General features: G+C 42.9%; 1 long non-coding RNA gene across 1 annotated transcript; it reads right to left on the bottom strand.

Moving 5' to 3' along the window:
- Positions 1–1,438: 1,438 nt before the first annotated feature.
- Positions 1,439–18,742, bottom strand: LOC119565513. The gene is made up of 3 exons (XR_005224185.1): positions 18,426–18,742; positions 18,149–18,330; positions 1,439–1,493 (listed from the first exon to the last, which is right to left on the bottom strand). It is a non-coding gene; the product is annotated as an uncharacterized LOC119565513 (long non-coding RNA).
- Between the last annotated feature and the right edge of the window lie 4,575 nt (positions 18,743–23,317).

The following is a 23,317-nucleotide window of genomic DNA, read 5'->3' as shown; positions in this document are numbered from 1 at the left end:
CACCCATGAGAACCAGGGCATGCGATCTAGTAGCTTCTGCGACTTGCCGGAAGAAAGCCTCGTCCACCTCATCCCCCTGGTCCGGTGATCTATAGCAGACTCCCACCACGACATCACCCTTGTTGCTCAGGCTTCTAAACTTAATCCAGAGACTCTCGGGTTTTTCTGCAGTTTTATACTTGAGCTCTGTGCAGTCATACTGCTCCCTTACATACAGTGCAACTCCCCCACCTTTTCTGGCCTCCCTGTCCTTCCTGAACAGTTTATACCCATCCATGACAGTACTCCAGTCATGCGAGTTATCCCACCAAGTCTCCGTTATTCCAATCACATCATAATCCCCTGACTTTGCCAGGACCTCCAGTTCTCCCTGCTTGTTTCCCAGGCTTTGTGCATTTGTATATAGGCACTTGAGATAACCCGCTGATTGCCCCTTGTTCTCACTATGAGGCAGGAGCCCTCCCCCTCACAAGCTCCTGCTCGTGCTTCCTCCCGGTATCCCGCTTCCCCACTTACCTCAGGGCTTTGGTCTCCTTCCCCCAGTGAACCTAGTTTAAAGCCCTCCTCACTAGGTTAGCCAGCCTGCTTGCGAAGATGCTCTTCCCTCTTTTCGTTAAGTGGAGCCCATCTCTGCCTAGCACTCCTCCTTTTTGGAACACCATCCCATGGTCGAAGAATCCAAAGCCTTCTCTCCGACACCACCTGCGTAGCCATTCATTGACTTCCACGATTCGACGATCCCTACCCCGGCCTTTTGCTTCCACAGGGAGGATGGACGAGAAACACCACTTGTGCCTCATACTCCTTTATCCTTCTTCCCATGGCCACGTAGTCCGCAGTAATCCGCTCAAGGTCATTCTTGGCAGTATCATTGGTGCCCACGTGGAAAAGCAGGAAGGGGTAGCGGTCCGAGGGCTTGATGAGTCTCGGCAGACTCTCCGTCACATCGCGAATCTTAGCCCCTGGCAAGCAGCAGACTTCTCTGTTTTCCCGGTCAGGGCGGCAGATAGATGCCTCAGTCCCTCTGAGGAGAGAGTCCCCAACCACCACCACCCGCCTCCTTCTCTTGGGAGTGGTGGTCCTGGAACCCCCAACCTTAGGACAGTGCATCTCATGCCTTTCAACTGGTGGAGTTTCCTTCTGCTCCCTTCCCCCAGACGTATCATCTGGGCCACTCCCCGCAATGGTACCTGTGGAGAGAACATGAAAACGGTTACTTACCTGTATCCGCGTTGCTGGTACATGGACGTTCCCCCTTCTTCTGGAGGTCACATGTTGCCAGATTTCTTCACCGTCCTCCTGGCCGCGCTGCACAGCCTACTCTGAATCTTCAGACCCTTGTGCCTGTAGAAGCATATCCTGACGTCTGTCCAGAAAATCTTCAGTTTCTCTTGTGCAACGCAGGGTCGATACCTGTTGCTCCAGACCTTGAACCTTCTCTTCCAATATGGAGACCAGCTTGCACTTTGTACACATAAAGTCGCTTCTGTCCTCTGGAAGAAAGACAAACATGGCACATCCAGTGCAGGTCACAACAGTTGAACACTCCCCATTCATATTACCTTCCTACTATGAGCTTCCTCAGGAGATGCAGTAATTACTCAGAGAAGTCGTTAGGGTGTAAGCCTCAGTGGGCTCATTCCAAGCGAACTCCCAGGCAAACTCCTGCTGTTTGCTGCTCTGCTGTCCCCCGCTGCTCAGCTCGTTCCCCGCCGCATGCATATTGTGCAATTATTTTTAGACAAAAAATAACCAAAACAATGTAACAAAAATAACATTTTTAGTAAAGTCCCTTTAGCAAACTGTTGCAATTTTGGTATAACAAGTTTTACATAGATAGTTATTTTTTATGTGGCTTCTGTTGTCTCCAAGCACATTTTTATAAGATGAGATGGAACATTCTGCTTCCACGCTATTGACTGGTACCGAAAAGCATTGCAGGGCAACTACTGACAGAGCTGGGAATCTAGCCATTATGCTTCTCCAGAACTGGAAAACGTCCTCATTCCTCAATTCTTGAACTGCTCCATAGTAAACCGAATAGTCTCTCTGTGCTGACAAGATGACTGGTGCCTCCTCATACTGGGGGGGCACCAGCTAAAGGGTAGGACATGTGACCTCCCCACATTACTGCTCTCCGGCTGATCTATAAGAAGCTGGGACAGTAATTTTCGTTATTTAAGAGCACCGTGTACTACTCAAATATGAGTTATTCTTTTCATCTGCGCCACCCAGTGAAATTCTTTGTGCTCCAATAATGTAAAAAGGGAAGAGAAATCAGGGAAAAAATAAGAACCTCTCTCCCCAATAAGAAAGGAGTACTTGTGGCACCTTAGAGACTAACAATTTTATTTGAGCATAAACTTTCATGAGCTACAGCTCACTTCATCGGATGCATGCAGTGGAAAATACAGTAGGGGGATTTTATATACACAGAGAACATGAAACAATGGGTGTTAGCATACACACTGTAACGAGAGTGATCAGGTAAGGTGAGCTATTACCAGCAGGAGAGAAAAAAAACCTTTTGTAGTGATAATCAAGGTGGGCCATTTCCAGCAGTTGACAAGAACGTGTAAGGAACAGTAGAGGGGAAAAATAAACATGGGGAAATAGTTTTACTTTGTGTAATGGCACATCCACTCCCAGTCTTTATTCAAGTCTAATTTAATGGTGTCCAGTTTGCAAATTAATTCCAATTCAGCAGTCTCTTGCTGGAGTCTGTTTTTGAAGTTTTTTTATTGTAATATTGCCACTTTTAGGTCTGTAATCGAGTGACCAGAGAGATTGAAGTGTTCTCCAACTGGTTCCTTGCTTATCACTACAAAAGATTTTTTTTCTCTCCTGCTGGTAATAGCTCACCTTACCTGATCACTCTCTTTACAGTGTGTATGCTAACACCCATTGTTTCATGTTCTCTGTGTATATAAAATCCCCCTACTTTATTTTCCACTGCATGCATCCGATGAAGTGAGCTGTAACTCATGAAAGCTTATGCTCCAATAAATTTGTTAGTCTCGAAAGTGCCACAAGTACTCCTTTTCTTTTTGCGGATACAGACTCACACAGCTGCTACTCTGAAATCTCTCCCCAATCCTTCCCTTACACAACCTGAAAAACTTCACCTAGCTATCTAAAATAAACCCATTTGAATTATTCAGAAATGTATCATTAAAGAGTTCCTCAAAGATTCTAACATCGCCCGATGGCTCCTAGCCCCTGCTGCGTCTCCCCTCTCACAGCAGGTAACAGCAGCTGTGGGACAGGAAGGGACACACACAAAAGCTTCCCCACTCCCACTCTGGCAGAAAGCTAGGCTGACAGCCCAGGCTTCCTTCCCTGCTCTAGGCGCCATCTAGTGTGGATCAGCAGGATTGCTAATTGCTGGTGGCTTTTCCATGCAGACGTGTCTGCAGCTGTGCTCCGACTTCAAGTGGCAGAAATGTGCCCCCCCACCACCCATGCATCTGGGGAGAGGCATGTGGCCCTTTGTGCACCTCCCACAAGTCACCTTGATATGAAATACTGTGGTCTCACAAATGTCAAGGTATTATGCTTGATTTGGCTCAAATACATGGCATGCACTGAAGAAAGTGGCAGCAGATTGGCAAAAGTGGGAGGTTAAGTCACTGTCCATGTATGACTGTTTTTTTTTTTTAAAGCTTTCTAAGAATGCTGGTTTTGCTGTTGGGTGTTGGCAAGTTTCAGAGCAGTTTTCTTCCCACAATGCAAGATCACACGTGCCATTTTAGATTTGATGAGCACAAACAGTGAGCTCTTCATAAGCATGTTCATGATTTGGGGTGCAAACTTTTAGAGCCTGGAGTTCTTCAGTAACGGCTGCGGATTGGCAAAGATCAACAGTCTCCTGAACACTTGAACTACTGCTAGGAACATTTGCCTTTGTAAAAATGAAATGTAATCCTTAGTGTGATAAAGAGCTGCATTGAACCAGCTGTTCCATTTGGTTATTGTGGGGATTGGTGGGATGGAAGGACTTTTCTTTGTGTTAGAAACATATGGTGTTTTCCTAAAATCCATTTTTCGAGGTGCTTTGATGGTAACCTGCCTATCACCCCCTTAGTCTGTTCTTTCTGAGGTATAAGTTTCCAGGGTTGTCAGAGAAACTCTAAAGAACACTGATATAACCTTCTGATAAAATAATTGACGCTGGCAGTATTATTTCCAAAACAAAGTGTCTTTTTATTAAAGTTACTAATAATCCCTTCTACAATATAATCTAAAAATCCTAAACAAGGCACAAAATCCCTGACACCAATCCCTTAAGTTTAAAAAGCATTCAAAGAGGGGCACCATTTCAGATATTTTTTTGGGGGGAAACTTTAACCATGATTTGAAAGGCTGCTTGGGTACCTGAAAACACTTGGGTTTTTCTGGCAGATAATAAATTAGATACAGTGCTCCTGTCAGATAATTTCTAATTACTATATAAAGCAATATTAAATAAATTAAAAAAATAAATAAATATTAGACCCACTCAGCTCTTATACTTGTTCTGACATCTTGTGTCAAGTCACTTAAGGGACACTGGTTAGGTTCAAAAAATTAATGTATATTTTACTTTGTTACTAACTCCTGAATACAACAATTGAAACAATTGTAGAAAAACCTAGATTATTTTCTGTCACTTTGTAGTTCATCAAGCTTGGAATATAGATCATTTAACTTTTGGAAACATCCTATTAGGGCAAGGCCCTGTGAATTTATATTGGACCTGCCTGGGGCTCTAGGGGTGTTACCCCACTACAAATAATAGACTAGAAAATGACCTGAAACAGTAGTGAAACTGACACTTTCAAGTCACTTTCTTAGTATTGCCAACCCCAAATGTTCAAAAATTAAGAATAAGGCTCACCAAAAATCATGAGATTGGCTTTAAAATAATGAGATTATGTAAAAATAATAGATTTGATGGTTTTTTAAAATTTACATTCTGCTTTTTGAGCCTTTAAGGTGCACTGGGATCATATTTTGAAGCTTTCTCTACAACTACAAGGGCTAGAAACTTCATTTTTCTTTAAGAATAAAGGCTGAAATCATCACATATCACTTGACTCCAGGAGCTCGGGCTTTAAGGAAAACAATGATCATGAGACTTATGACAAAATCACAAGAGTTGGCAGCACTGCTCTCACTTCTGTTTAAAGACTAGTTACTTTCCAGAAGTGCAACGCTACAATGATTGAGTTGCAGTTTTCACAGAAGAATATTTTAAATCAAACACCAAGAAAATTCCACGTTTTGAAGTTGGGGAAAAAATTGAGACTTCTGAGGTATATGAGGGCCACTGCAGGCAGGAAAGGTAAATAAACAGGCACAGGAGCTCTGGGCAGCTCTTCCTCTTGAAAGAAGGTTGTGTAAGGATTTTATCTCTCTTAGGCCAATCTGATCAGAAAATCTCCGGGAGCCTTACAGTTTACCTCCCACTGAGTCCCCCTGTTAAGCCCATCTATCAGAGCTGGATTCCCATATAACAACACAAAAATACAAATGTAAAAATAAACAACAACACTTTATTTACTAAGGAAAGAGGAAGGGAGGAGAGGGGAATGGATTAACAATTTGGAGATTTGGAATAACACTTGCACACACACATACACTTAATGGTACAAAGATGTTTTTCTACCTTCTCAGACGTCACCGATGAAGGTTACAGTACCCGGATAGCCGAAGCCAGCGATGGACACTGACCGTGGATGACAGATGGAATAGACAGGTACGTATCCCTGTCTTAACTCCCACCCTATCCCACTTTGTGCGTGCGAGATTGATCTAACTAATCGGACTAAGTCCGTGTCTGCAAGTTTGCTCTCCCAAAATAAAAGAACAACCAAACCCAAACTGATTGGTAAGTAACTATTGCAGGCCAATAGCTAGTGCCAAGATTGTACTGCACCACGAGAGAGAACTGGACACCTGAACTTCTGACAGCTCAAAAGTTCAAGCCCCTGGCTTCTCCTCTCATATACTTTTATAGGAAGCTGTTGCCGGGCAAAATTAGATTCCCGCTCTTATATTTTCCTACCTTTTCTTGGTACTGAGGAACAAGAACCTGACACAAAATGGAGGTCGCCTTGTCCTTCTACCAAAACAAAATGGCCTTTTGATTTACAGAACTTTATCTTAACTTTATACATGTATATACATTAATAATTTGGCAGAATTAAACAGAGTTTAAACTGAAATTAACAGTTCGAGGGTCAAATCTTCTAGTTCTTAATCAAATAAAACTTCTATTGCCATCAGGGCCTCCACTCGTAGATATAAACATCACAGTGAACATGTGATAACGTGTGGTCAATAGCTATACGCTTCATACTTAAATATCTGAGCCATCTTATCCAGAGTTACACATCTTGTATGCATTGGCTCAGGGACTACATTTTCTGGCATATTCTGAACAGTGCTGAGCGCACAGATCGTGCCCAGTGAATAATACAAATCATGACAATAATGGTCCACTTTATGGACTCTCTGGATGCAGTTTCTGTTCTTTGTTCTGGAATTAGTCTGAATACAGCTGAAACTCTAAGAATTTGATGTATAATCACATCTGATACTCGTGACATTTCTCATTCCTTCCTTTTCTCGGATTCAGAACAAATAAATGACAAAACAAAATGGTTTTCAGTTAAAATCTAAAATTTCACAGAAGGCATTGCTGCATAACTCCAGCCTGGGGCAGAACCTGTCACCCATTGGCGGTTAAGTGCTCTCCTCTCATCTGATTCTCATTCTTTCTTTCTTCATCCTTCCTGACCTCTGTGCTGCTTTTGATACTGTTAACCATGACATCGTTCCCAATTATCTGGGACCAATTGCTGGAGTCTCAGAGAACTGGCCTTCTTGGTTTTGCTCCCATCCATCAGAGCCCTCTTTTTAGCAGCATGCAGCAGAGAGAAAGGCTGGTCCAGTGGATAGGGAGCTAGCCCTGAGAGACCTGGGTCCAGTACTTTACCATGGCTTAACCAGCGCACTTCAGTGTGCATATGAGGTCACCATATTCTGTTTCAATTTGGTCCATAAATTCCACAAACTGACGGTGATGCAGGGGGCGAGCGCATATGAAGTTAACAATCTGTACCACTTTGTCCATTGCAGCTTTCAGTCTGTCTCCCTTGTAAAGTTTAGCGCAGAGCACTTCTTGGTGTATTATGCAATGCACACCAAATATGTCAGGTATACAAGCTTTTAATAAAACCTCAAATCCATGGTGTGTTCCTGTCATGTTGTAACTGATCTGTTGTAACTGATATCTTTGGAAAAAATTGTAATTCAGGCTCTTTGAAAAAATCAGTCAATGCCTCAAAAAATACTGAGCCCTGTGCTCGGCCATGTATTCCCAAGAGATCTAAAAATTCTTCTGTCACGTTCAGATCACTGTCAACACAACAAACCCATATGCAGAGCTGAGCAATGTCGTTAATATCTTTGCATTCATCCAGTGCTACACTGATAGCCACACTTGAACGTACAATTCTGAAAAGCTGTCTGACAAATCGGCAGCTATATCTTGCACTCTGCGGCTCACAGTATGCCTGCTGAGTTGCAGACGTTGAACACGTTTAATTTCCGCTTGGTTTTTAAACCCATCAAATAAAACATCTGAGGATTCGATGATGCATTGTTTCACTAATTCGCCATCTGAGAATGACTTTCCATTTTTTGCAAGTAACCAAGCAATATGAAAGCTAGCCAAGCTCAGTGCATCACACTCATTTAATCAGAGGTGAAAGTAAGCTGGTTCGGGCCGGTACGGCGTACCGGTAAAAAAGTGGAGCATTCAGTACCGTCTTACTTTCACCTCTTTTGGCTGTATAACAAACAGCTTAAACTCAGAGCTAATAAAAGCTTGGAAAGGGAAAACTCATGGTCACATTTGTTTGTTGTTTCTCTTCCTCTCTTCCTCCAGCCAGGCTGCGGATGTGGCTGAGGGAGAAACCTGCCCAGGACTCCTGCACCTGCATAAAAACAGTTTAAACTCAGCTGTTCCCTCCACGGTTCAGCCCGTGGGATTAGAGGCCATTTCTGGCATCCTTGTTAATTTCACTCACAGTTGTTGGGCTGTATATGTGAGACCAAGGCAGGGGCAGTTCTTTTCTTCCCCCTGGATGAGGGGATCTCCAATACTATAATACACAAAAAATACAATAGGCATTTGGCTGCACAGCTTAAATCCAGAGCTAATAAAAGCAGGTGGAAGGGGAAAACTCACTGTCACATTGGCGGGCATGGTGCAGCGCAGCCCCTTGTCCCCCTGGAACCCTCCCCGTGGCTGGCTGTGGTTTTTGCCTTGGTGTTTTTTTTTTTTTTTTAAACCACAGCCAGCCAGCCACGGGGAGGGTTCCAGGGGGACAAGGGGCTGCGCTGCACCATGCCCGCCAGGGCGCCGCTTTCTTTAGACCCTCCCTATTTCCTAGCAAGTCAGATATCAAGGATTGTTTAATCTCTCTTCCAGGCACATAAAAGGGTGCAGGGGGCACACCCATGGGTGGCTAGTAGTAGGGGAAGGCAGGGGTGAATGAAGGACAACTAGAATAGCCTTCATGAAATATACAAGATGCTTAGAGAAAGTTTTGTCAGTTTCAGCCTCCGCACTCTGCAGGACAGAACAAAACAAAAAGAGATCTGAGATTGCGCCCCTATGTCCTAAGGACATTTCAGGTGTTTAATTCAATATATAAAGCGGGTGGAATGAAAACTACTATTTCTTTCAAAGGAGACACAATAATTTCCCTGAATATCCAGTTTTCCGCTCCAGTCCCTTTGTGATTTTGTCTATCGGGCTATTTGCTTTCCCTGTGAATCTTTAGTTGCTTTTGCAAAATTGCTTTGCCAAAAATAAACCCCGATCATCATGACACATCTTCCCACCATGTTCTCCATATTTTTTTTTTAAACAGTAACATTTCAAAGAGGATCTGCAAGCATCACAGACCATGATCTTCTGCTGGGGAGGTAATGGGATAGATTTGAACTTGGAACTGGTTCCTGGTTTTTATTTTATTTTTTGTGTATTATGCTATTGGAGATCGCCTCATCCAGGGGGCAGAAAAGAACTGCCCCGCCTTGGTTCCCCCCCCCAACTGTGAGTGAAATTAACAAGGATGCCAGAAATGGCCCCTAATCCCGCAGGCTGAACCGCGGAGGGAACAGCTGACTTCAAACTGCTCTTATGCAGGCAGCAGGCGCCCTGGACAGGCTTCTCGTTCAGCCAGTCCCCCTGCTCCCTGCTGCAAGCTAGAGGGGAGCCGCTGCAGCCCCTGCTGAGTGCAGGGGCGAAGCATGGAGTCTAGCCCCATCCGCAGCCTGGCTGGAGGAGGAGGGAGGAGAGAAACCAAAGTGACAGTGAGTTTTCCCCTTCCACTTGCTTTTATTAGCTCTGGATTTAAGCTGTGCAGCCAAATGCCTATTGTATTTTTTGTGTATTATAGTATTGGAGATCCCCTCATCCAGAGGGCAGAAAAGAACTGCCCCTGCCTTGGTCTCACATACACAGCCCAACAATTGTGAGTGAAATTAACAAGGATGCCAGAAATGCCCCCTAATCCTACGGTCTGAACCCGGGAGGGAACAGCTGAGTTTAAACTGTTCTTATGCAGGCGCAGGAGTCCTGGGCAGGTTTCTCCCTCAGCCGCATCCGCACTCTCGTTGGAGGAGGAGGGAGAACAAGGAGAAAAATGTGACAGTGAGTTTTCACTTTTGCAGGCTTATTCCAATATTAAAGTTTTATTACAGACAGTATTGGTGGTAGTAGTAGTAGCTTTATTTTCTATATCTAAGTCATGCAATGGGAGGGATCCATAAAGTATGTAGGAGAGGTGGATTGCTTGCGATTGGACCGTACCAGTAAGAAATGTAAATTACTTTCACCCCTGCATTCAATGCTCATCTAAGTACCTGCTTCTGCGTTTCCCTGGCTTCCTTCAGATTTGAAAGCTGTCGAGCACATTGGGTAGAACCTACCAGAAATTTTGCTACGTGAGAGGAGTGGTGTGTTTCATTATGTCTCCTAATGTATTTTTTTTTTAACTGATATCACCTCATTGCAAATTAAGCAAAATGGCTTCCTTTTCTGTCCAATAACAAAATAATCCAGCTCCCAAGTCTCTCTTACCACTCTGCCCTCATCACCGATTTTCCTCTTTTTGGCTTCTACTTCTTCCTCTGTACTTTTTGATTTTGCACTTGATTCTCCTTCTTTATCGTGCCTTTTCATCACAAAGTGATCCATTATATAAGTAGGGGCAAATTAAATTACCAGCAAAAGTAACATAAAAAAGTGCAGCCTCCCATGTCCACCAGTGTTGTAACCAAGACGGTCTCCTGGGATAGGGTAGTTTTGCTAAGTGTGCTTGCATACGTAGAATTTGCAGAGTGTGCCGATTGCACCATAGCAGCGCTTTGATTGGATGTCACATGTCTCGCGGGCCACACATAGAACCCCGATGGGCCGCATGTGGGCCGTAGGTTGCCCACCACTGCACTACAGTGATGGAGCCACATAAGTACCAGAGATAGAGTGGGAACTTCTCTATACCACTGCTATCCCTTCCCTGGTTTTTGGCCCCTTCTTTTCACTTATGCCCCTCATTCTTCATCATTTCTGAATGTAACGGCTTAGCTGTATTTCTTCTGAGTCCCTGCGCTCTCTCTTCAAATCCCCCCCACTCCGCAGCGGGATTCCTGTTTTACAGGTTCATATAACTACTTCCAGATATTTAATTTAATTACCAGCCTTTTCTTATCTTAATCAGCATGCCTCTGCAAACAAAACACTGACTCCCTGCCTCAGGGACACAAGCTCAGAGAAGCACCTCTCTCTTCAGAACTCTCATTCTACACTAATGCTGAGCAGTTAAGAGCTCTGCCTGGGAGCACGCCTCCTGTATGAAACTCGGGGGGGGGGGGAGACACAGCCCCCCCCAGCCTGCCCTACCTAATTGGCACTCTTGCATTCAAACCCCAATAATACAGAGTTAAAATTATTCTAAGTGAAGCTTTTTGTTACAAGTGGCCATTTTTTTTGTTACAAATCGCTGACAGCCATTGTTCAACTGCTTTAAAGTTTACATAGGTATGTTGCAATCAATAACAGAATTTTGTGTATTCTTATAAACACACGCACACACATGTTAACCCTATATACTATTCTACACTATACTTATACCATGTTTGTAGTGGTGTGGCAGTCATCCAACCCCATCTGGGGTTGGAGGGAGGCCACACCCCCTGACTACATTGCCGGCATTGTCACATGATATCAGAGAGGAATTAGTAAACCAGGCGTTAGTGCCCTGACCAGTTTAACGGGGCTGATCCCCCAAATGGGCAACTGGCTCCGGCCCCTAGGTTGGGGCTAGGCAGCCCATAGTCTATCATCCCTGGGCCTTTTTAGCAGGGGCCAGGGCAAATCCAGGAGTCTATAAACTGGGCCCCTTCAAGCAAAGGCAGAGTCAGTACAATAGTCTGTTGCCTCTGAGTCCTCTCGGCAGGGGCAGGGCAACCACAGCAGTCAATTAAGCTCTGAGCCCTTCATGCAGGGGCAGAGCAAAATCCCCAGAGTCAATGAAGCTCTGAGCCCTTGAGGCAGGGACAGAGCAAAAACCCAGGAGTAGGGAGTCCTACCTGCAGCGGATGACTGACAAATGCAGGTCTCTTGACCTGGCAAGGAGAGGCTGACATGTTAGATTTCAATGCTCCGAGTGCATCTATGATGTGAAAGTGGTCTTATTGTTCTGCCTGGAACCACACATGTAAGATCCTAGTTATATCTAACATCGTGGTGGAAACGGTATCGAAGGCTGAATTCAATGGTTCTGACGTGGTTAATGCCATGGCCCACCTTCCCCATCTTTTGGGCCAGCTGCTCCTGATCTATTGAGTTTGACACCTAGACCAGTTCCTATACCTCCCAAAAGAGGTCTCTTTCTCTTTTGTGTAGAATAGGTGTCTTTACTCCTTGTAGCCACTTATGCCACCCATATATCATTGGCATGATGTAATACGCATAAGCATTCCTAGTCTTGGTGATCGAGATCTGCAGAGGAATTACAACTCTTCTGATCACATATTGGGGCTCTATCATTAATATCCGCATGACATTTTGCTTCATGACAATAGGGCCTACTTTATGTTTTGATGGAGGAGGGGCTACCTGGATTTCCTTATGTATGTATAACTCCAGAGGTCCTCTAAACCGCCATACTCCAGACTGACTGTATGACAAATTCACGGTTATGCTTCCTACACAGGAGACATTAAAGATAGTTTTCGGATGGTTCAATCTGCAGAATTTAGACCCGATGTATCCAGAGAGGTTTCTACTGGTCACATTATCGACTCTACTGTGGATGCATGCCAGGAACATGGTCTTTTTTATTGTCAGGTAACCAAATATAAACAGGGGCTTTCTTTAGGGAAGAATCTTGGTGGAGCATTTTCCCCTTAATAATCACTTCCCCAGGGGTCACCAGGGAAGGTGTCTCAATACTGAAATAGGCACATTTTGATATGCCCCCAACGTATGGTTTAGAGTGCAATTATCCAACATATCCGCTACTACAGTCCACTTACATCCCTGAGATAATTTCCTTATGGGACCATTTCCTTTCTTCAGCGTTTGTAATCCCATCATAGACACCGGGGAAAGGTTTGAGTTGAGCTCCGTGATTATCAAGTAATGTGTCTATCAGTCGATAGGACCATAGCAAGGCTGGTACCCACTCATCTTTTATATGGGTTACTTCTCTTCTTCCACGATGAGTGGCTGACTCTTTGTATTCTCATCCTTTCTGTATGTCTCCAGAAAAAATCCTAGACTTGACCTCAGGCATTTGTGGTCTCGCAGTCATCGATGTTGGTTTAGTGGTGGTAGGAATAGTAGCAACAGGGAACAATCATACTCTTCGTATTCTTCATCTGTCAGTTCCTGTTGAGAGTTAAACAGGCTCTCTACGGCAGCCAAGTCTTCCTCCAGGCTGTACTGATTGTTGTTATACCCAAACCTGGGTAAACCTAGGTAGTCCATAACTGCTGGATTGATCTGCCATTCCCATTGTTCATTGGGTTTGATTTCTATCAGCTGTAAGAGTTCATGATCTTTTTCCTCTGGAGTTCCGTGTCCGAACAATGCAGATATCAGGATGACGTTCAGGAGGGGCAACATCATTTTCTTTCTCATAAGTTCGATCCCTGTAGGAGAGGAAGAAGAAGTAATTGTAGAATATTTTGGTAAGGGTCCTATGTAGTCGATTTGAACCCTTTTCCATGGACGTACCACCTTCTGATGCTTCAGAGGCCCTTTCCGAATATGGTGGTCCAGATTGTTTGCGGCACATGGAAGACAGTTATCAGTGAAGTGTTCTGTATCTCTAACTACCTTGGGCCACCATCCCACAGTGAGCTATCTATCTAATATTTTTCCTAAAGCAAAGTATCCTTGATGGTGGGCTAGTTGAATGAGCTCTAGTCTAATAGCTGATGGTATCACCAGCACTGGAAGAGATGTGGTCTGGTCACTATCTTCTTTTTGTGCCATTATTAGTCCATTTGAACCTTTAAATACTGTCTATGATTTGTTCTTGCCAGTCTTCAATAGCTGATTTAATACTAGGTCCTTCTGTTGCAATTTGATTATGTCCACACAGGTCTCAAGAGGGTTGTCAGTTCCAGTGATTCCATTTATGTTTTCGGTTTGTCTCTTCCACAGAGTTGCGGTTTTGGCAGCATGTTTCGCCATTTGGTCCACCTGATTGCTCAGGACCGTTATATCAGCCTGGTTATGCCGATGGGCCCATATTTTAAACAGGTAAGCCTCTCCTTCTCTTCTTTCTGCTAGGTCCCAGGCATATAACAGGTGTTTGGCGTGAGCCACAGGGTGGTCGTCACTAGTCTTCATGTCTCGGCTTTTCCATATGGGCATCCAATCGATAAGGGTTCTTAACACCCAATCAGAGTCTGTACAAATCATGATATTATGTGAAGGGGCTGCATGCTCCAATGCTGCTGCTACTGCTATAACTTCAGCAACGTGGGCCGATTGCTGCTTGATTTTCCCTTCGTAGACCTTACCGCTTTCCACATCTGAAGCGGCGAAGCCAGTGGCAGGTTTCCCTTCTTTAAGTAGGTTACTGCCATATACAACCCAGATTTTTCGCATATGTATTCTGGCATTCTCATATCTTCCCTCAACTTGAAAAGTGTGACATAGTTGGGAGGAAAGGTTGAGGGAACTGGACATTCGTGTTCCTCCGTGTCTGCGATCTCTACAGCGTGGGGTAACAGCATACTGGAGGTGCTTGCGTTCTCCACAGTAATATCTCTATTCATCAGGGTTAACATCCACTGAGCCAGTCGGGGATGGCTCACTCGACCATTGTTAGCTCGACCAGATAGTACGAAGCCTGTTGGCATATGATTAGTTCTCACCATGATGGGAGCCATACCCAAAATATATTCCCAGTATGTCAGGACCAAACTAGCGCTAAGACTTCTTTCTCACAATGGGAGTACTGCTGTTCTACTGGAGACAGATTCCTTGAGCCGTAAGCTATAGGTTTTAAGGACTTACCCTGCTTCTGTAGTAAAACAGCCTTGATAGCAACTGGCGTGTGAGAGAACTGGAGATGGAATGGCCTGTGGGGATCAGGAAAGGCTAGAGCCGGGGCTGTCATCAAGGCATTCTTCAAGGCCAACATCGCGTCCCTTTGCTCCGTTCCCCATTTCCATTCTTGGTTTTTCTTCAGTAGAAGATACAAGGGTTTTGCCTTTTCACTGTATCCCTCTATGAGGGCTCTTGAGACTCCCACTAGACCCAGAAATGACCTAAGAGTCCCTGCGTCCGTAGGTTCAGGCTTAACTATCTATTCCACGCGATTCTTATCTGGGCTTCTGCCTGCTGGGCCTAACTGCACGCCCAGATAAGTGACCTGCTGTTTCACTAACTGAGCTTTTTCTGGATTGATAATAAAGCCCATTTCTTTAATTATTTTAAGTACTTTATTGAACACACCCAAATTCTCGTCCTTAGTTCTTGTGGCAGTCAGCACATCGTCAACATAACTGACAACATGTTGAGTACAGTCCAGATGTTTCCACATTTCAGAGACATGCTTGTGGCATATGTGCAGGGCGTTGTGGAGCTCCTGGGGAACCCGGGTGAAGGTTAATTGGGTATCCCCATACGTGAAGGCAAATTTATGGTGGCATTGGGGGTCCATCGAGATAGAGAAGAACACGTTGGACAGATCAAGCACTGAATACCACTGTGCTCCACTAGATATGACGGCCATGGTTTCTGGAAACTTTGCCACCACCAGAGCTAACCTTGGCATGACTTTGTTTAGCTCCCTATAATCCACAGTTAGGTGCCAAGAGATCTTATCGGCTTTTCTAATTGGCCATATTGGTGAATTACATAGGCTATTCCTATATCTTTCCCCTTCACTCTGCCCGATAGCATTAACAGTGGGGTGGAACATAGTGTATACACCACGAACACTTCCCTTGATCCTCGGCAGTGTTCCTTATTACATCACATGGTAAGTTAAGAAACTCCTCAACAGACATGCATTCTTTTAATAAGGTAATAAAATCATCATGGGTTAGCTGGGGAGTAACTGACGCTCGGGTGAGCCACTTGAGGACTGACTCCCTGTTGCATCTCCCGAACTACTTACCAAAGCTTTAGCCTGCTCCGGAGTCAACACCTTGTCCTCCTCTTTTATTAATGGAGGTCGGTCACCCTGGCCATGGTACATCAGAACTGAGGTCACTGTTGGAGCCATTGGAGGAGCTTCCTCCCTCCATGAGGCAGTTGGTTTAACCTGGGGTGTTTGTTCCCTACTGACCGTTAGAAAAGGCGGGAAAGCATCCCAACTATCTTACTAACCACATGACTAAGTACTCCATCTTGAAATACAAAAATGGCTTCTAAGTAAATACAATAAATCATAATGAATCAACATTATAAACATAACTTTTAGGGTTTGCCCCTGGCAGCTGGCCTTTTATGATACACTGTTGATCTCTTCTAAAATACCTTTCTATTCTTAGAAGCAGTTACCTCACTCGCACATACCCAGTATCAAGCATTACTTCAGAATTACGTTTGCCAGCTCTGACCTTTAGAACAAGTAGTGACCGGTATGCAGGACCGGCTCTAGGCACCAGCAAAGCAAGCACGTGCTCAGGGCGGCACAATTCCAGGGGCGGCGTTCCGGCCACCCTTTTTTTGGGGGGCTTGGGCAGTTGCACTCTCGGAACTTGGGGCTGCAAATTTTTTGCTTGGGGCAGCAAAAACCTAGAGCCGGCCCTGCTGGTATCAGTGGGCTATGACTAGCTAGCTGCTCAGTTAACTGATCTCTCTGTCATCCCATACTGCACGTGCTCAGTAACCACCAAACTTGCACGTGCTCACTGTTATTTTCCTCAGAGCTGTGATTCTGACAGTCCACACCCACCCACCCACCTCTGCCTCTTTGCAAGGGCACCATTTTAAAAATTCTGAGCTTTCCACTGAGCATGCTCAGGGTTTGCAACATTCATCTCAGTGACTTTTGCGTCTTCAGAATAAAGATCGGGTAAACAAAGTGTGACTGAAGAATCTCTCCAGTGACAGCGGAACTGGGCTTTTCTGGCAGGGCAGATGGTCAGAACTAATGACTGTAATTTACTCTCAGAAGTATCTTCCTCCACAGATTACACGGAAGTTAAATGTGCCATGCATGTAAGGTGTACAGCATTTAAAAACCTAAGTTTCAACCCTCGATCCCAAGCTTTCCCCATGTACATGGTATTATTGGTCACAAACACAGTGATGCGATCAAATGGTATTGCAAATTTTTCAGTAGTTTCCCATATTGCTTTGTTGACTGCTTCACAGTGTAACAAAAAAAAAAAAAAAATCCAGCTTGTGTTCACCTGCATCTGAAGTGCCTGCATTGTCACTGCTTGTTGAGACAGGGATGGCAAGAATGTTAAGCACATGCCTGTCTTCAGCATCAGTAGTTTCATCTGCTACAATGCTAATTCCTTCACAGGACTGCAACTTTTCCTTTTATTCTTCAGTGTGACAGTCAAACACTTTAGGTAGGTAAAACTTTCTAAGTTGATCTGCATTTGGTAAACACCTACCTTGCTCTTTCAAAATCCTCTCATGTTTTGGACTATTGAGGATATACAAGGGTATATTTGCATCTGTTAATTTGAACATTTTATTTTTCCTGTAAAGCTTCTTCTTGGTTTTGGTATTAACCAGCTTTGGAAATGTTTTCTGCTTTTTAAAATATCTATCGTTGTCCATTTTTAATGCCTCTCATTTGCATTTATGAGTTGCACTTTCAAGGTGCTTTTCACAGCTAGCCTTTCTCATCAAATCAACAGGTACAATTACCTCTTTGCTTTCCTTTTCTAATTGTTTTAGGTGTTTCTCAAGATTGGGATGATACATAATCTGCCTTAATACAGAGAGGTTTATTCCTAAATGAACTGGCTCAACATGGCTATATAAAAGGTAATGAGTGTAGATGGTCTGTGTTGTGACATTATGCCTAGTGAAATTAACATTGCATCCAACAACTGAAATTATTCAAGAGAGACACATATTTAGATACAGATCATATGATATCTTATAAAAATGATTAACTATAAACACAGCTCCCCTCGGATCAGATGGATGGCTGCCACGCCCGCTGGTTTAGAGACATGTTCCCCAGCCCAGCCCAGCCAGCTGTGCACATTCCAGCCCGTGCGGTCACTTGGAGCGGAGGTGCTCGGGCTGGCTGCCGAGGAAGTGAGTCACTTCCTCAGCATGCAGCCAGCCAGCCCACCCAAGCACCTGCACCCCAGCCAACCCCAAGGGGGGGGGGGATGGGGGACAGCTGCTCCACAGGTCGGGAGGGATGCGCTCAGCACTGGGAGGGGGAAGAATGCGAGTTATGAGGGGCAGCAAAAGGATACCACCAGAGCCAGTGGTGCCCGGCCCTCCTCACCTCATGGCAGTGGGGAGAGAGTCACACAGGTGAGTTCCCTTGCCTCCTCCCAGAGACCCCAGCAGCCAGTACCCTCCATCAGAATGCACCACCATGCCGGCACATTCGGCTCTACAACCCGACCCAGCTCTTACCTGCTTGCTGTTCTGTCCCAGCGGTGGTGCCCCAAATTTAGTGGTGCTCTATGCTGCTGCGTATGCCTAAGGACGGCCTTGGTGTAACCCAAACCACAAACCAACCAACCCCTCTGTACCTAGTAATGAGCCAGCCACATGGCGATGGAGTAGGTAGGCAGCCAGCAGCAGCCCAGGGGAACCTGAAACAAAAGGAGAAAATGATGGAGCAAGCAGCCTTTTAAATGAAAAGCATTACAAGCTTATACATTGAACATATGTTACAATTTAACATTACCATTCTGTGAGCGGTGATCAAATGGTCACAGAATGGGGTGGAGTGGATAGCACTCAATACAGACATCCAGCTTTATTTATGGGCACACCCAGTCATTCCTTAAAAATAAGCAGAAAGTCAGACTTGTATTCTCTTCTTAATTCCCTCTGAACCATCTCAAAGGGGTCCTTCTGCTCTGTCAAAATTAAGCTGCTGCCATTTTATAGCCACTGCTGCTGAGGGCTGTCATGGCTCCTGCTACTACTTCAGTTGTTACTGCAGTTGCTTTCATCTAAAACCTTCTGCTTCTACCTTCTCCTCAGTTCACACCCACACATCAGCCTGCTGGCTGTCAGCCTTATATTCAGTAGCTTCCTCTTACTGGTTGCTTTTCCAAGGTGAGAAATTATCTTAGATCCTCCCTGCCTAATTATACTGGCTCAACCAGTCAATTTGAATTTATCAGCATGGACCCTAATCCTGTCTAGATCCTCCTCCTAGTTATTAGCATAAATCCTCCTCCTAGTGCCACCTTTAATAATTTTGGAGAGTGAGCTGAGTTCTCTCTGTTGAATTTTACTTCACCCCTATCTCTTATCTGCTATTGGTCCATTCATCTGTGTCCTTCATTTTGATGTTTTCTAATAGAGAATCATTGTGGCCGCCATTTTGGATTTTTAGCTCTAAACTGTCATTATTTCCTACTTATTTAAAGCCCTAATTGTAAAACTAACTACTGTTTTATGCAATCTAAAGTATTATGATACTGTCACCACCGTTGTTATGCAAATTTGGAGAGGTGATTTTTACGATGTTTTAAACCCCTCTCTAGCTGCTTTTCTGCATGTCTCTGTCCTAGGTGCTGCAGAAATTTACACAGGAACAGAACAGCTAAAGAAACAAATCTCTTGTATCATTACTCTTTGAGCATCTGGTCCATGCACAGCTTTACCCAGTTCCATTCCAAGATAATTTATCTTCTTTTGTAACATCTGTGCTTTTACTGGATTGATAATGAATCTAGTCTTCTGAATTTTGCATAGTACAGACTCCAAAACTTCAAGATTTTCTTCTTTGGTCACGATTAGAACATCTTTGATATAACTAATTACATTTTTTTGCCTTTTCTTCCATCCCACATTTTGGTGACACATTTAGGGCAGATTAGTGGAGCATTATGGTATCTCTGAGGAACTCTACAACATCACTTGCCGATTAACACAAGTAAAAGCAAACTTATACCAGGAGCTAGGATGGAGTGGTATTGAAAAGAACGCATTAGTTAGGTCTAAATACAGTGAACCATTTAGCTCCTGTCATTGCTTCCTGGAATTTTGCCACCACCAGTGCCATTCTGGGGGTTATTTGTTTAATTCCCTATAATTGACTGTAAGTCTTCCTGTCTTTTTGTCTGCTTTTAGTATTGGCCATATCTGGGAGTTAAAAGTTCTAGAGGTTTCTACTGATACTTTTTGATCAACAAGGGCATTGATCGTCTCTCTAATCTCCTCTTCTACATCCCTTGAATATCTGTATTGTTGTTGGGGCTTTGGATAAGGACCCATTACAACTACTTCAGCACATATCTCCGCATACTGTAACTTATCCTAATACTTTTTGCCACAAATATTTCTTTGCCACCCCTGCAACTTCTTGTTCCCAATCAGGAATCTTTAATTCCTCTGGCGCCTTCACAGCAGCAACTCTATGGGAGGCAGGAACAATAACTCTTCGCATTACAGTCTTATCTTGAATCAAAATTCTGTGAGGCAAATCCACAATTAGATTCCATTCTTTTAAAATGTCAATGCCTATTATCCTTTGTCCATCTAAGCACTGAATACCATAGGTAGCTTTTGTGGTTAATCTTCCAATTTTGCATATTATGGGTTCCAAGAAAGGAACTACGCTTTCTTTCCCATTATAGCCTTCTCGAATCTTTAGTTCTTGGACTGGAAGCCTTTGTATAAATTAGAGATAGTGTGGCACCTGTATCTACAAGTATTGTTTGCTTAAATTTACTGAACCCTCCCTTAAATGTGGCATCTACCACCAGTCTTCCCCATGAGTAGTCGTTTATTGGTGCCACTTCTGAGGAAGAAGAAAGGGTTTGGTCCTGTCATAAGTTCTCATGCTCTTGCAGTACCATAGGTTTAACTGCTGTAGCTGTTGATAGATTACTACCCTCATACTTCGCAAGTCTTCTGAACAGTTCATCAGTAAGTAGTTTATCTATCTGGTCCATCTTTTCATACTTCAGTAGCATTTCCATAGTACAGTTCTGAATCTTCTTAAGTCAGGAGGCTTGTTGTAGGGTTCTTGTTCATTTTTATCTTTCCCTGAATCTGCGTGATTTGGGGCACCCCTCATATCTGGTTTTGACACATTTCTACTATTAGAACTTGACTTTTTCCCTTTCTGTTGTTACTGGAAGATTTGAAATAAATTATATCAAGCCAATGAGTTTGCCTAAAAATACTATTTTCGATTTAAAACCTTTATTTTCAGTTTATCTATTCCGGTAGTTAAGGTTATGGCCCACCTTAAAGGATTTTTCAGAGAAAGCCGCAGCTAGCTAACTCTCCCTTGAAGGACACGGATACAGCCCTCTGATTAAGAATAGGCAACAAGCAATAAATTCTCATAGGGATAAGAGTTACATTATATATATATATATATATATATATAATTTACTTTAAAGAATGTACACCAGCTTCTAATACAAACACATTTTCTTCCAACATATACAACAACTGATCCATTAAATAGAAAAGGATCTAATTGAGAGTAACATTCTCCCTTTTCTCTATTTAAACATACATTATAAGGTTGGATCGCATCATTATTACACATACATCCAATCCCCCGTTCTTCCATGCAAGCCTCAAGTTCCACCGTTTGCTTCATTGCCCAAAGTTTATGTCCAATTGGTTGCATTATACTTGTGTTAATATTTATCTCCAGTGTCACAAAAGAAGATACTTACTCAATTTACGTATTAAATACCATAATTACATATATATTAACTTGATTTTCTTGAGGATTGTATGTGGAGTTTTCTATAAACTTTCACTTGTTACATTTTGTTAACTGTACCATAAACATGTAAGTAAGGCTTTTCCAAGAACATTGAAACATTCATAATAAAGTCCTTATTTAGACTTTCATATTTTAAAAGAAACATTAACATTATGTAAAAGTAATTGGGATCAAAAATCTTCTATCTGGGGTTAAAATTAATCTGTCCTCCTTTGCCCTCGCTGACTCCGCTATCCTCACTCAATTCATTTAACCAATTTTCCGCCATCCTTACTATATTTTCCTTCTTTCTTGCCAATTCCCTATATATATATTTAATAAAATATCTTCTTAATAAACATTAAAAATTACATAACTTGACTTACTGCACTTATTTTAACAATTCTTACTCTCTTATTTCAAACTAAGCAACACTTTATCTTACATTACATTACTCTCTTACAAAAGCCCAAATCACTCTTTCATTGAGATCAGAAGTTCCTGGGAGTGCTTTCAGAATATCCTTACCAATTACTCCATTCCCTTCTTTTCCATAATTCATTAGCCCAAACCTACAGTTATACACAAAATTATGTCCAATGCATATATCCATTTTTCTGCTAATCTGTACGTCTTCATATATTGTCCCATCTCAACGGTATGTATATTTCCTAATCTCCATTCCCGCCAATCTAGTCCTTTAATAGTAGTATTTAGGATGGAATGTGAAAATTCCATGTCCAATTAACAAACAATGTCCATTTGACAGTCAATCAACTTGATTGGTATACAGGGTTTTTCTTGATTAAAGTCTATTTTTGCAAGAATTGGGGAAACTGAAGGTATGTCATCTTGTGATTCCATTTTACCGTTGACTTCCTTCCATTCTTTTACCATACTTATTTCCTTTTCAAACTTCCTAGATAAAATCTCTAATTAATATTCTTAATCTTCTTTAATGTACCTATTTTAACTAATTTTCTTAACTTATTTAGTTTAACTAGTTTCTTACCAATTCTTAACCTATCTTATTCTAATGCCCATAAAGCATTTCTTTCTAGATCTATTGAACAATAAAACTGTCGCAGAATATCCATTCCTACAATACCTAATCCATTATTCCCCAATTCTATCACTCCAAATTGTACCCCTAATTTTTTTTATTTCCAATCCTTACTGCCAATGGAATTGTAAAGGGAATGTTTTGTTTCATTTTTGTTATTCCTGTTATCTCTGCTGTCTCCACAGAGATAAACGGGAGGAAATTCGCCGAATCATACATGCTGTTTAATACTGAATAGGTCGGTCCAGTATTCAGGTAACACATTTGATGGAATTTGCCACGTCCTACATTTAAATCTACTATAGGTCAACCATGGTGATGTTTCCATAAGGATGCTATGGCATGCCATGACTGTTTTATTTCTAAATCATCCAGAACCGAAATCTGAGATGATTGATTCTGAATAATTGTCCAAAACAACAGCTTATTTTTATTTTAATTAAACACTTCATGCTTGATATGATAAAATGTGTTCACAGTAAAGTGTGTACAGAGACTACGAATGCACAGGCATTGCTTGTCAACGAATACCATAGCGGAGTGGTTCAGATGTGCTGGAAACAGTTGGTAGTGACACCTTTCTTCTTGTGAATTGAAGCACACATGTGAGCCCTCAGTCACCCCACTACTGCAGATATATCCTATTCCTTGTTGTTCAGTGCAAGCTTGTAGATTTACAATGAAATATTGATTGTTCTTAAGGTGTACCCACTTATTATTTCCCATTGGGATCATAGCTGAAGTGTTAACACGTAGTCCAAGGGGAATCAATGGAAAGATGGACTCTTTCTAAGAGTGAGCACATAGGCAATGATGGTTCTGTTGCTGTTCA

The sequence above is a fragment of the Chelonia mydas genome, chromosome 2 (genome assembly GCF_015237465.2).
Source record: "Chelonia mydas isolate rCheMyd1 chromosome 2, rCheMyd1.pri.v2, whole genome shotgun sequence".
In the NCBI taxonomy this organism is placed as follows: Eukaryota; Metazoa; Chordata; order Testudines; family Cheloniidae; genus Chelonia; species Chelonia mydas.
This window is presented reverse-complemented; position numbering and strand designations above follow the sequence as displayed.